Source organism: Rhineura floridana, chromosome 7, assembly GCF_030035675.1.
Source record: "Rhineura floridana isolate rRhiFlo1 chromosome 7, rRhiFlo1.hap2, whole genome shotgun sequence".
Lineage (NCBI taxonomy): Eukaryota > Metazoa > Chordata > Lepidosauria > Squamata > Rhineuridae > Rhineura > Rhineura floridana.
The window spans coordinates 53,015,797-53,029,157 of record NC_084486.1 but is presented as its reverse complement, the minus strand read 5'-3'; the positions used below and the strand labels follow the sequence as shown (position 1 = coordinate 53,029,157).

At 43.7% G+C, this 13,361-nt stretch overlaps 1 long non-coding RNA gene across 1 annotated transcript; it reads left to right on the top strand.

The window, feature by feature from the left end:
- Positions 1 to 546: 546 nt before the first annotated feature.
- On the top strand, positions 547 to 12,922 carry LOC133388384 (uncharacterized). Its single transcript, XR_009763776.1, has 3 exons — positions 547 to 755; positions 10,131 to 10,244; positions 11,844 to 12,922. It is a non-coding gene; the product is annotated as an uncharacterized LOC133388384 (long non-coding RNA).
- The last annotated feature ends 439 nt before the right edge of the window (positions 12,923 to 13,361 follow it).

Below are 13,361 nucleotides of genomic sequence, written 5' to 3'. Positions count from 1 at the left end.
TCTCTCTCTCTCCCTTTCTCCCTCTCTCTCTCACACAAATACACACACACAGTTAAATGTTGTTCTCAATTCCTGTTTGCAAGCTTTCCAGAGTTATTTAACCTCTAGCGTAAACACACCATTAAAGTAGTTGGTGAAAAACAACTTGCCACAAATTAAGAACAAGACAGGTCTGAGCCCACAAATATCAAGCAACATAATTGGTCTCACAATTGTTGCGGCAATGAACAGTTAGTTCTATCTAACAGAAGGCAAACTATTTTTTAATGTATATATGGATATGGATAAACAAACATGAACAAATGTTACCCCACCTTTCCACTGCAAGGTCTTTAAAGTAGCATACAATTCAAAATAAAATCAAATCCACACAAGTTAAAATGATTCATCCAGAAAACACACACACACACACACAAGCCAGTTACAGATACACAGAGTAGGCAGACTACAAAGATAAATAAAAAATCATGTTACTGGAGTAGCTGCTCCAGTGTTTGTTTTTCTCTCTCCCCGCCCCTGTTTTTCCATTTGTATCATGTCTGCTAGATTGTTAGCCTTGCAGGTTTGGTCTGTCTTACCTTTTACCTTCAGGTGGAGTGGGGGAGCACCTGGACAAGAGTATCGCTGGATGAACTCAACACATGATCAGGTTGATACGGAGCCAGCATTCTTCCAGGTGCCAAGCCATGGAGGCTCTTCAAGATCAAGACCAACACCTTCAATCATGTTTAAAAACAGCCTGGCAACCAGTGGAGGTATTGGTCTTGGGACCAAAGAGCTTAAATTAGCATGTGACTCCATTTTTATATAGGATATATAATAAGCTCTCACCCTTCTATTTATTTGTTTTCTGTGGCAGAAACAAAAAATGGAAAGGAATGTTTGCATTTACGGGTAATTTTTTTGGTGTCTTGCACTAAATAACTAAAGGTACCAGGCATGTAAACTGTGACTTTAATGCACAGAGGAAGTCTGTCAGCACAACTCATTTGTTTCAGGTGTGTGTGTGCTTTAAGTTGGTGCTTAGGCAGCTTATCAGGGCCTTGAAACTAGCTGCAAAGCATATAAACTGGGCAAGCTGCACTGTGGCATCCTGTACTGAAAGTGGCTGGTGTAAATGAATTCATAATATACAGGGCCCTGGTGCCAGAGGGTGGCCAGGTCATAAAGGGCCCCTCCTTAGAGTGGGTGGGTACACTCCCTTCCATGATCTGCAGCAGCGTCGGCTCCTGACCCTGCCGTGGATTGCAGAGAGGGAGCTCCCAGGCACTCCCCCCTACTACTATGCAGACCTGTGATGCCCGCCTGCATGCCCCACCTACCTCTCCCTTGAAGTAAATGCTGTTTGCACTGTGGGCGCAAGTCATCCATCAACCAAGATGGCGGCCAAGGTTTCCCTAAGGGGCTGATGCCCCTGCTGCCATCTTGGTTAATGGCAGGTATGCATGCGCTTAGCACACATGCGTGCCATCAATCAAGATGGCGACGGAGGCATCAGCCCCTTAGGGAAGCCTCAGCCACCATCTTGGTTGATGGCAGGCATGCGTGCACAGCGTGGGCAGCATTCACTTCAATGGAAAAGTCAGTAGGTGGGGCATGCATGCAGGTGCTGAGGCAGGATGGTGCCCAAGGGTCCTGGCATGTCTGGCGCCATCCCTGATAATATATACAAACCAGGGATGGTGAACCTGTGGCCCTCCTGATGTTGTTGTATCCCAATCCCATCATCCTGAGTCAGTATGGTCAGGCACTGGAAGTTGCAGTCCAGCAACATCTGACATAAACCTTAGATGCAATAAGTTATCTTAGGGCCAAACTGGATGTGGCATTAACTGTGTGAATCAGTGGTAGCTGGTGCCCATTGGGACTGGTAGGGCAGAAGGCAGGGAGACCAACAATAGGTGGATCCAGAGCTAATGACAGGCAGAGCCAACTAATTACAGTTTTGTTTCCATCCTCCTCCCTGCTGAGTTCTGCAAGTTCTGCAACAGTAAGGAAGGGGAAGCTGACAGCCAGGGCTACTCCCCTGGACTGGTTGTAAGTAAGACGGCAGGCAGGTGGGGAATGGCTGAGGACAGACTGAGATTGGTGGGACAGGGCCCCATTTGACCTGCTGGATTAGCTTCTACTGCTGGTAATGGAATTAGCATGCATGTCTTTGTTATAATTTCCAGAGGAATAGTAATGTTAGTCTGTTGCAGAAAAAACAACAGAAGCCTCTTGTGGCAGTTTAAAGACTAACACGTTTATTATGACACAGCTTTTGTGAACCACCATCTATTTCATCAGATGCATGAAGTATTTCCCTGAATGGCTGGTATTTGTATTATTTATTTATAAAAAATTATAAAAGCACTTACTAAAAATAAATCTCTACTTAGAATCTGTACTTAAAACAGTATAAAACAATTATCAATAATACATAGATAAAATGAGCAAATATTAAAAACAAGTATAGATACCTAAATAGTGTGTCTGGCTAGGCTTGATGAAATAAAAGTTTTAGCAGGTGTCTGAAACACTATGGGGAGAGTGCCTGCCTAATGTTAATAGGCCGAGAGTTCCAAAGCATAGGTGCTGCCATACTGAAAGACTGACCTCTGACAAATGTGGAACAAACATTAAATGGTACTTGGAAAGGTATAAATGTCCATGGTTGGGAGGGGGTTATAAACAGTGAGGTGAGAGGAAAATGAAATGCAGACAGTGACAAGCACTTTGTTAAAGGTGCATTCACACAGAATGCATAGGGGATAATACCTAAAAACACCTGCAAAGATGGGTACTTCTCTTGAAATGCAAATAGCAGCTTGTAGGGATGGACAAATCTGTTAATTTCAGTTTCTCATTTTTCCAATCTTAAATTCAGTTTGGCACATTTCTGCATTTCTCCTAATATACACATTTTTGCAAGCAATTTTCTGTAATATATATTTTCTGCTATTTTCACTAACATATGCTTTTTATGCACACTTTCCATAATCTACACATTGTTTTGGTTCGAGTACTGCATCATGATATTCAGAGAAGCGTGAATGTCAGCGGACAGCTGTTTCCATTCAGGTGTCCTTTTGGGATGTGTGAATTTTGCATCACAAACACTCTGCACATTAATTAGAATCACACAACTAATGTCACATCTAGCAGTTTGACCTTTAACCTCTGTTCCTCTCTGCACAGAGCCAGGGATCAGTGTTTTCATCTGACTGTGAAAAGGGCCATAGCTCAGTGGTAGAGCATCTGTTTTGCATGCAGTTTAATCTCTGGCATCTCCAGGTAGGCCTGGAAAAACCTCCTGTCTAAAATTCCGCTGCCAGTCACAGTAGACAATATTAAGTGAATTAGACCAATGGACTGACAGGAAGGCAGCTTCCTGTGTTCCTATGACTCTGGCTATTCCATGCATTTCTCTCTTTGCCTTCTTGCCTCTTCTCCACCCAAGGGATAGTGCACCTTACCTATGTTTGCTGTGCACATCAACACTAGCCGCAGTACAGTACTAGCAGTTCTGGCTGGAGCACCTATAAATAGCTGGTAAAAGGATTTTGGTTAACACCTTCTTTTCTCTGGACAATAAAGGTACTGACATGATTTTGTAAGCCAGTGTCAGTTTCTTGCAAAAGGAAAACAGCAACCAATTTCAAGATGCCTTGGTGATTCATTTACAATGAAGCGAGTCGGAGGATCTGGCAAGGACAACAGTGTAAACTGGAGATCCGACTGTTCTTTTCCCCTGCAAATAGATTGACAAGGTACTTTCCAGCTGACATTAAAGGACATGCCTTGCTTTTGTACAGAAAGCTAGTTAGGTTTAGGTTGCAAGCATTGCATTGCATTGCTTGTTTTTTAAAAAGTCTTTAATCATGGTAATTTGTAGCATAATCTGGCAACTGCTTGGAAGAAAGAATGAAATAACAATACTTAATCATAATATTAGTAAATGCAACTTCCACTGTGTACACACCATACATTAAAAGCACATCCCCATCCCAAAGAATCCTGGGAGCTGTAGTTCACCCCTCACAGAGCTACAATTCCAGCACCCTTAACAAACTACAAACCCCAGGATTCTTTGGTGTTGGGGAAATGTAGCTTAAAGGTGCTTTAAATGTATGGTGTATGTGCAGACTTGAATTCCTCAAGCATTTCTGGTCAATCCCTCATCTGCAATCCATGGATTGTGAAAGTGTGTGAAGGAGGAGGCCCCAAATACGTGTATCTTGCCCTGTTTTCAAGCTTATGTTCCAAGTTTTCATTGTAACCCCCCTTTCTCAATCTGAAGCTGGTTTGGAAAACTGCAGTCCAAAGAGAGCCAGTGTAGTGCAGCACTTAGAGTGATAGGCTTAGACTGAGACGACCTAAAATCATACCTTAGTTCAGCCACAAAGATTCTGAAGTGACCTTGCTCAATCTAACCTACCTCACAGGGTTATTGTAAAGATCTAAGCAGGGGATGACAACTCTGCTGCTTTGAGCTCTTTGGAGGAAAGACAGGATAAAAATGTAAAGGGATAATTTTCATATTTTTCTAGTAGCTGGGTGGTCTTGTATTATCACTGTTCTTATTTAGTACCTGCCCTTCACTCAAAGGTCCATGGGTAGTTTACAATATTTTTAAAATACATCGTTAAAAACAGTTAAAAACAACTTAAAAGTCACATCACCAAAAATAGGGTGCATCCTAAAAATATGTATCTCAGGCATCAAAGGCCAGAGTAAAGAGGTATGTCTTCAGCATTCACCAAAAACGGTACAGAGAAGTTGCCAGGCACACCTTTGTGAGCTGCCATAGAGAATGCCCTCTCCCAAGCCACCACCACCCTTGAGCTTCTGAAGGTGGAGGAACTACCAAAAGGGCTTCCTCTGCTGATCTCAGCATCCCAGAGGGTCTGTAGGAAAGGAGGCAGTCTTTAAGATATTTGGGACCTATGTCGGGAACCCCAGTCAGTTATCTGGCTGCTGCATTTTGGATCAGTTGTTTCTGAGTCATCTTCAAGGGCATCCCCGTGTACAGTACATTGCAATAATCCAATCTAGAAGCTATCAGAGCATGGAGTATGGCATCCAAGTCATATCTGTCCAAAAAGAGGCAAAGCTGGCGAACCAGCCAGAGCTGGAAATAGGCACTCCTAGCCACTGAGGCCACTTGAGTCTCCAGTGACAATACTGGATTCAGGAGTACACCTTCCAAGGGAGTGAAACCCCATCCAGAACAGGCCACCTCCCCACTTCCTGGACATGAGAACTCTGGACACATAACACCTCTGTCTTTTCAAGATCCAGCCTCAATATATTGGCCCATAGCCAGCCCATTACTGCCTTCAAGCACCAGTCCAGCACCTCAACTGTCTCTCCTGATTCAGATGGAATAGAGAGGTAGAGCGGGGTGTTATCTGCATATTGAGGGCACCTCATTCAAAATCTCCTGATGACAGCTCCCAGATGATAAATAGCATGGGGACAAGATGGAACCCCATGGAATACCACAGGACAGCTCCCATGGTGTTGAACAGTAGCCTTCCATAACTCCTTTTTGGCAGTGGCTCTGGGGGAATGAGCAGAAACGGTGAAGCACAGTGCCCCCAACCCCCACCTCCCTGAGATGATCCAGAAGGATATTGTAGTCAACAGTATCAAAAGCCACTGAGAGATCAAGGAGAATGAGCAGGGTCGCATTACCCCTATCTCTCTCCTGACAGATGTCATCAACCAGGGTGACCAAGGCGGTTTCAGTGCCATGGCCAGGCCTGAAGCCAAAACTGGAACAGATCCAAGCAATCAGTTTCCTCCAAGCATGCTTGAAGGGGAACGTCACCATCCTGTTGAGCACCTTGACCAAAGTGGATATTTGCCACTGGACGATAGTTTAACATTTCTGGGTCCCAGAAGGTCCTCTTAAGGAGGGGATGCACCACTGCCTCCAAATGTGTACTAAATGAGCAGCCCAATAACTGTTTATTTTTTGTTGTGGAAATACTTCGATAAGTTTGATACTCCCATGAGCCACTGATTCTGAAACACCTTTCAATACAAAGATATAAAGGTACATATATTTATACTGCTCCAGAATGTTGTGTTTGTTTGTTTTAATCACAACACATATCTAGCCTGGAGGTAGATTTCAAAATGGATGCATCATTTATTCCACTGCTCTAGAGAGCAGGGGTAGAGAATTTTTTTTCAGACCGAGGGCCACATTGCCTTCTAGGTAACCTTCCAAGGGCCACATGCCAGAGACCAGAAGCAAAAGTGGGAGGAGTAACAAATGTGAATTTTACCTTTGTACAGTAGGCTTGTTTCTGTACACGCTCATCCATCCCTCTTTATCCTCCATCCAGGCAAGCGAGAAGCATTGTCAGAGTTTGAGGATACATTCCACCCAAGCAAAAACACTCAAGGAGGGTGCAAAGCAGGCCAGTGAGGGGAGTGGCTTGGAGAGAGGGGTGTGTGGCCTGGGGAGAGTTCAAGGGCCAGCTACAGAGGCCCTGAGGGCCACATCTGATCCTCAGAGCTGAGATGCCCCAGCCCTGGCCAAATGTAAGATCAGCTTCACGTTTAGCCAGGTATCTGCTTCAGTAGCCCAAAGTATGGGGTGGTCTCGTTGCCTTCTTTGTACAGCAATGGTTAGGAAATACCGTTATTGAGTCAGCAGTGACAAAGCTGCCTGCAACAAAAAGGCCCTTCAGTAGCAAGTCCCTTTGGAATGAGCTGTGCGATGGCATTTGAAAGCACAGTGGAGACAATGGTTTATGTCTGTGTGTTTACGAGGTGGGGGTGGATGGGCCAGTCAGCAAAAAGACTGAAACAGTTGTGCAGAGCTGCGACAGCGAGCCTTATCACTGCCAGGTTTTTATTAGCCATGTGATTTATAGAGATCTTGTTTCTAAGAATAATAGCTAATATTTTCTTTGGAACCAATGATTGTTGTATCACCAGTTGAGCAAACACACTCTTCCACGTTGGTAGGAAAAAGTCAGAAATTCTCAAGGAAGGGGGGCTATTAACAAAATATCAGGTGGGGGCAATGATGTGATCAGCACTGCAATTATGTGACAACTTAATCAGTAGAATTCATTATGCTGCTAATGTGTTAAGGCGCCAGAAGCCTGCAGCTAAGGAACTGTCAGCTTAGTTCAAATCAACATGAAAGATTCATCCCCATCCTCACTGCATTTCTTGGCCCTTGCTGGTGGCCAGTTCATACTGCTGCAGGCATGGCAGAAGCCACTGCAGTCAGAATTTCCCTTTCTGCAGCCCTGTCAGGACCCAGATCTTGTGGCTTCTGCTCACGTGCTTCCCAGACCCGTAGTCCTAGGCCTCCAGTTTCCCTTCTCTTTCAGAGAGAGTCCTGATGTGAGATTTTGGGCCAGCTGTACTATGTGCTTGGGTCATCCATTGTTTCCTCTGGACCCTGCCTTTCAACCCACTGTGTCCCTCTTCCTCAGGAACCCTGCCCCTTGACCAGCCCTCTTCAGCGTACCTGGCCCCATCCCCTGCAACACACACCCAGCCACCCACCCTTACACATTGTGAAATTTCTTAGAAGCCTCTTGTAATGTTGAAAAGTCCAGTTCATGTTTTATGTGTGTCCCAGTCTGGAGCAGTTGTAGCCCGGGTCTTACAAAAAACCTCTAGAGACAAGGCCTTGAGGCAGCTGAGGACATTGATTTCTTAGCTTTTCCTTGTTTCTTCTCTGTCCAGCCTCGAATTTCCTTCTCCTTCATCTACTCCAGGGATGGGGAACTATTTTCATCTTGAGGGGCCACATTCTGGGGGCTACATGCCAGTGGTGGGAGGGGCCAGAGGCAAAAGTGGACAGAGCAATGAATGTGAATGTTGCCTCTGTGCAATAGGCTAGATACTACACACGTACCTATCATCCATTCAGGCAAGCAAGAAGCATTATCAGAGTTCAAGGACGCATTCCAGCCAGCCAAAAACACTCAGGGAGGGTGCAAAGCAGGGCCAGTGAAGGGCATGGCCTGGGGAGAGGGGGTGTGACAAGCATACAGGCACCAACCAGAGAGGTCTGAACACAGACTGCATTTGGCTCCTAGGCCGCAGGGATCGCCATCACTGATCTACCCTACTTTCAGCTTCCCTCTTTTCAGTGAAATGCCTGCCCTGCACCCTTCTGTCTACTACCAGTGTGTCTCTGGGCTCCTTAGCTTCCCTACTGTCTCTCCTTAGAGAAGGATCTGTCTGTTTCTGGTCCATGCCAGTTTCATATACGATCATTTCTAAATCCACTCCATCCCATTCCCACATTAATCTGCTATTATAGTTGTTATTTTAAAAGCACAAAACATTGCAATATTTAATTTTTCCCCTCTAAAAAAATTCCATACTGTATACATTTAACCCTAGAATATATATTTTGTACACATTTTGACCTCTGGTACACTGTTTTATTTGTGTGAAAGCCAAAGCATAACTGTATTTCAATCTGTATATTAATCCAGAAAGAGCAAATTAGGTTCGTTCATGTAAAAATACTGTATAGGCCAAACAAAATCCCCAAGCAACTCCACCCTAAAGCCTATCCCTTCTTTAGAGAAGCTGAACTACAAATTTTGACCAGTTTGTTCCTTGAGTGGTTGGGCTATTTACATACAAGATTTATATATACAAACTCAACCTAATAACATCACAGGTTTCATCAGCAGTAAGGGCAATATAATGTACAAAGCACCCTCACTTTACTGATCTACATAGACATAAGAACTTGCTGGGAATTCAACTACAGGTAACTTCAAATTGCCAAGCTCATAAGCCCCTAAGGAGGGAACAATTTATGTGTGTTCTGAAATGTTCTGTTTACAGTGGTCAGGCCTGGTGTCACCACCTGGTATTCTTGGACAACTATAAGGGCTGTAGCATCCTGGCACATCCCAATGCTAATATCTCCTGTGAGCCTACTTTTTTTCAAAAAACTAGCTAAGTGCTTTGAGATGGGTCTAGCCACATTTTGATTTTACTCAAAATACATTTGACATCACATTGTTCCAGGGCATTGGGGGAAATTGAACCAGCAGCTATACCCAGCTGCCTGGCAATCTTCAAAGCATAAGAATTTAGGAATGCACAAGGCTGCCTTCTACTGAGTTAGACAATTGGTCCATGTAGTTCAGTATTGTCTACACTGACTAGCAGCTGCTCTCCTGGGTATCGGACATTCTGAGCACTACCTGGACATTCCATGGATCAAACCTAGGATCTTTTGCATGCAAGGCAGCTGCTCTGCCACTGAGCCAGCACCCATGATCGGAGCACCCTCTGTTGCTGTAGCTGCCACTCACTGTCACCAAGTAAGATCACCTGGCCCACTGATGAAGGAGGGAACCCTCCAGAGGGCACTTTGATCATGGGCCCCAGGTGCGCCTGGCACCAACACTGTTATCTTTTTGGTGCCAAGTCAAGACTGTCCTCTTCTCGCAGGCATTTTAGCATGTGTTTTTGAATTGTTTTTTAAAAAATGTGTTTTTAGATTTGTATATTTGTTTTTAATGTTTTTAATTGTTGTAAACCACCCAGAGAGCTTTGGCTATGGGGCAGTATACAAGTGCAATCAATCAATCAATCAATCAATCAATCACAAACCTGGAGAAGGCTTTGATGATGCCCAGCATTTGATTATATTTATCTGTTCTGCAGCAGAGCTGTTTCTTGTATTACAAAGTAAAGAGAGCTTTCTCATTAAGTGCTACCATAATAAATATTATGATGCTAATTACTAGGTATTGGTTGATGGCATAATCCTTTGATGGGCTTTCTGCTTTGAAAAAATAGCGATGCCTCCTAATACAGCTTTGAAATCTTTAAAATAACAAATATGTATGAAGTTCATAACTGAAGGGCACATGGCTTGGAGAGATCCAAAAGAACATGGCGTGCACATACAGCAAGAACCAGTTGCCAACTAGCTCTAAATGTTCATGTTTGTGCCATTGCCCTCAGGTCCGCAGGAAATTGTGCTGTTCAAAGTGATTCTTTGATGGCTCTCAATAAGTGTTTCTTAAAGCACTATCCTAAGCATGCATGCTTGGGAATATTTTTCAGTGCCTTGAGACATATAGCACAATTCAAACCTAAGATCCACTGGGATGAGTTTGGATTTGGATCTTTTCCAGATGAGCCAGAGTCAGCTGGAGCTACGCCCGCATAGGTCCCTCAACCCAGTTGAGCTGGAGATATGCCATCATAAGCCCCTCACCCTGGTTCAGCTGGGGCTCAGCAGACAGAAGGTAAGCTGGTGTAAGTCCCAACAAAGAGGCATTCAGAAGGGCAGGACAGGGATAGGGAAGAAGAGACTTGCAGCTATTGCGAACACCTTTCATCTTGGTCACTTGACATAGTGACGTGGCAAAACTAAGCCGGCAAAATGCGTGGCGCAAAACACATTCCTCCTAAATGGCATTTGGTAACTCAGCCAGCATCATTTACACTGGTGTAAGTTACACCAGCTTTCTATAGTTAGAAAGCTACTTCCTAGTACTTAGGACTGCAGCCTTACCAGCTCTTAAGGACTACTGTTGCTTTTAGTTGTGTTTTGATCTGAAATTGGGGAGACCTGTACAATGGAAGCTGCAAACTTAGGCACACTTACCTGTGAGTAGGGATGGATGCATCTGCCAATTTTTGTTCTCTCCATTTCCCATTTTTCCAATCCTAAGTTCAGTTCTCATTTCCACGGTAATTTGCATTTTTTTTTTCCAAAAAAAGTCCTCATGAATATTTGTCAGGATTTTAGTGTGAATTCCTCCAAATAAACACATTTTTGTATGCAGTTTTGACTAATAACACATCTGTGCAAGCAATTTCCCCTAATATAATGGGTATTTGAATGTTATTTTCACACACACACATCAAAGCCGCAGCAATTGTTATGGGGCTACAAGTCCCTGCTCTGCCATTAAGCAGAGTGAGGCAGCTGCCTTAGGCAGCAGATGCTGGGAGATGTGGAGTAATGGTGAGACAGTGGAGAGCACAACAGTGTATGTAATGCCATGCATCCTGTCCTGCACTCCCTAAGTTAAACTACTGTTCTCAGATGCAGTGAAGGATGTCTGCAGAACAGAGTAAAAATTCAGTAGCAGGCGTGATTGGCTTTTGTACCTGGAACAGGGAGCGGGCACTTTGTTCTTCACCTCAGGCAGCAAAATATCTTGAGCTAGCCATAGATGAAAGCAGAAAGAGAAAAATAAACTCTTGGGGATTTTGAATAAGACTATACCTTATTTTTCTTCTTTTAAACCATAGGTAACAGATATTGAACGGATGTATTCATATTTGTTTAGTTTTATAACTAAGTTGTCAAACATGCTAATCAAGTAATTTTTTAAAACCCTGAGGTGGAAAAAAATTAATTTGCCAATCCTAAATGAAATCTATGCACGAGGGAGAGTTAGATGGAGAATATATCATGTGTACTGTTTACTTGTTTGGTTTATGATTGTGCATATCGACCATGTGGCTCGTGTGGGTAACTTTAGATCAATCACAAGTCACTGTCACTCTAACCTTTTTCATAGATTTGCTGTGAGGAGGACCAAGGCAATCAGAATGGTTTCTACCTGCTGAAACATGGATGGGGAGCCATTGGCCCTCCAGATTTTGTTGGACCACAACTCTGATCATCCCCTGACTATAGACCATGCTGGCTGGTGCTTATGCGAGTTGGAATCCAGCAACATCTGGGGGATCAAAGGTTCTCCATCCCTGAACTGCACGAAACCCACTACACACCAGCTTCTTTTTTTGCTTGTACATTTTTAATGGCAAACTGGACCAACTAACCACAGAACAAAGTCACAAGCGCCTCTCCATTTCTTTTTATGTTACAGCCAGCCAAACGTGTCTTCCTTGCCAGGGTAAACCTTTCATGATTAAAATCACCAGGTGCCTGCAACACACAAACAGCAGTGGCCTTAACACGTCTTGTTTGCCTGCTGAGAGGTGGAGCTCAGCAGTGACTCATTTAAGAAGTACAGGCATGCTGACAACAATCTTCAGTGCTGAATATTTGGAGCGGGTGTTCTGCCCCACTTTGGGAGGAGGTGGTGGTAGCACTCCTGTTTCTGGAGAATTACTACAGCAACAGTGATTGAAACAAAACACGGCATTCTACTGTTCTTTAGAAATACAGAGACGTTGTGTTGAGGTTCCTGCTGCTGCTATATGATGTGACAACAAGATGGCATAACAGAAAGACAAATAGCTTTTTAATATGGGGAGGTTACATATTTGATTGCAGGGTGGGTAGATGAGATATGAAAATTCAGCTTTGGAGAAATATAGAAACAGGAAGCGCAAGGCACTGGCAGCTCCTGTTATTTTCAACAGGGAGAACGGCCAGCTGAAAAAGAGGCCAGGGCTCCTGTACCATTACTAGTTGTGCAGAAGAAGGAATTTTGGGGAAACTATTAAAAGATGTAGGAATCCTGTCCACTTTTCTACATGGCCACCCACCCACCCTATGTCGGCATCAGGTCTGAGAGGGCCCCCAGCAAAGTGCCCCTGGTGGGATCCCCTCGGCACCGACCTGGCAAGCTTACCGGCAGCAGCTACAGTTGTTGTTGTTGGGCCCTTTAAAGCAGTGACCTGCCAGCTGCCTAGTGTTGTCACTTGATAAGTGCAATCCTCATGTGGTGGAAAGGAGGGCAGGCTGAAAGCAAGTATCAGCACCAGCCATTCCTGCTGGAGCAGCTGCAGCTGGGTCTACTGTTTTCACCACATCCAAAGCTGCTCTCGGTTGGAGTTTTATCATTTTTCTCAGGAATAGATGTGCTTCCTGGAGGAATCCATTCTTACAGTGCACATCCATTGCTGTCGTTTTTTTAATTGTAGAAAAGTGGGTGGCATGAATGCCATGGGCACCTATGAGATTGTCAGTGATGTCAATGCTGATGAATAACACAACTCCCCCTGCCTATATGGTTTGTGATTCTTTTTTTAAAGAGAATTATATATATATATATATATATATATATATATATATATATATATATATATATATATATATACATACATACATACATACATACATACAATGCTTGGAGGCTTAAACTCCTGTATACGTCCACTCAGAAGTAAGACCCACTGTGTTCAATAAGGGTTACTTCCACCTAAGTGTGTAAAGGATTGCAGTTAGATTGTAATCCTATACCATGTACCTGGAACAGGATTGCACTATTAGTATACCACTTAAGTGTGGGAGTGACAGTCTTTAAAATAAATTGAGAATACATGTCTACTATATGTGGATAAGGTATCAGAATATTATTTTTTTTACAGGTCTGTTGGGACATGCATTCATTGACTGTCAAAATGTTGTGGGCCTTGTATACATTCTCATAAAGAGA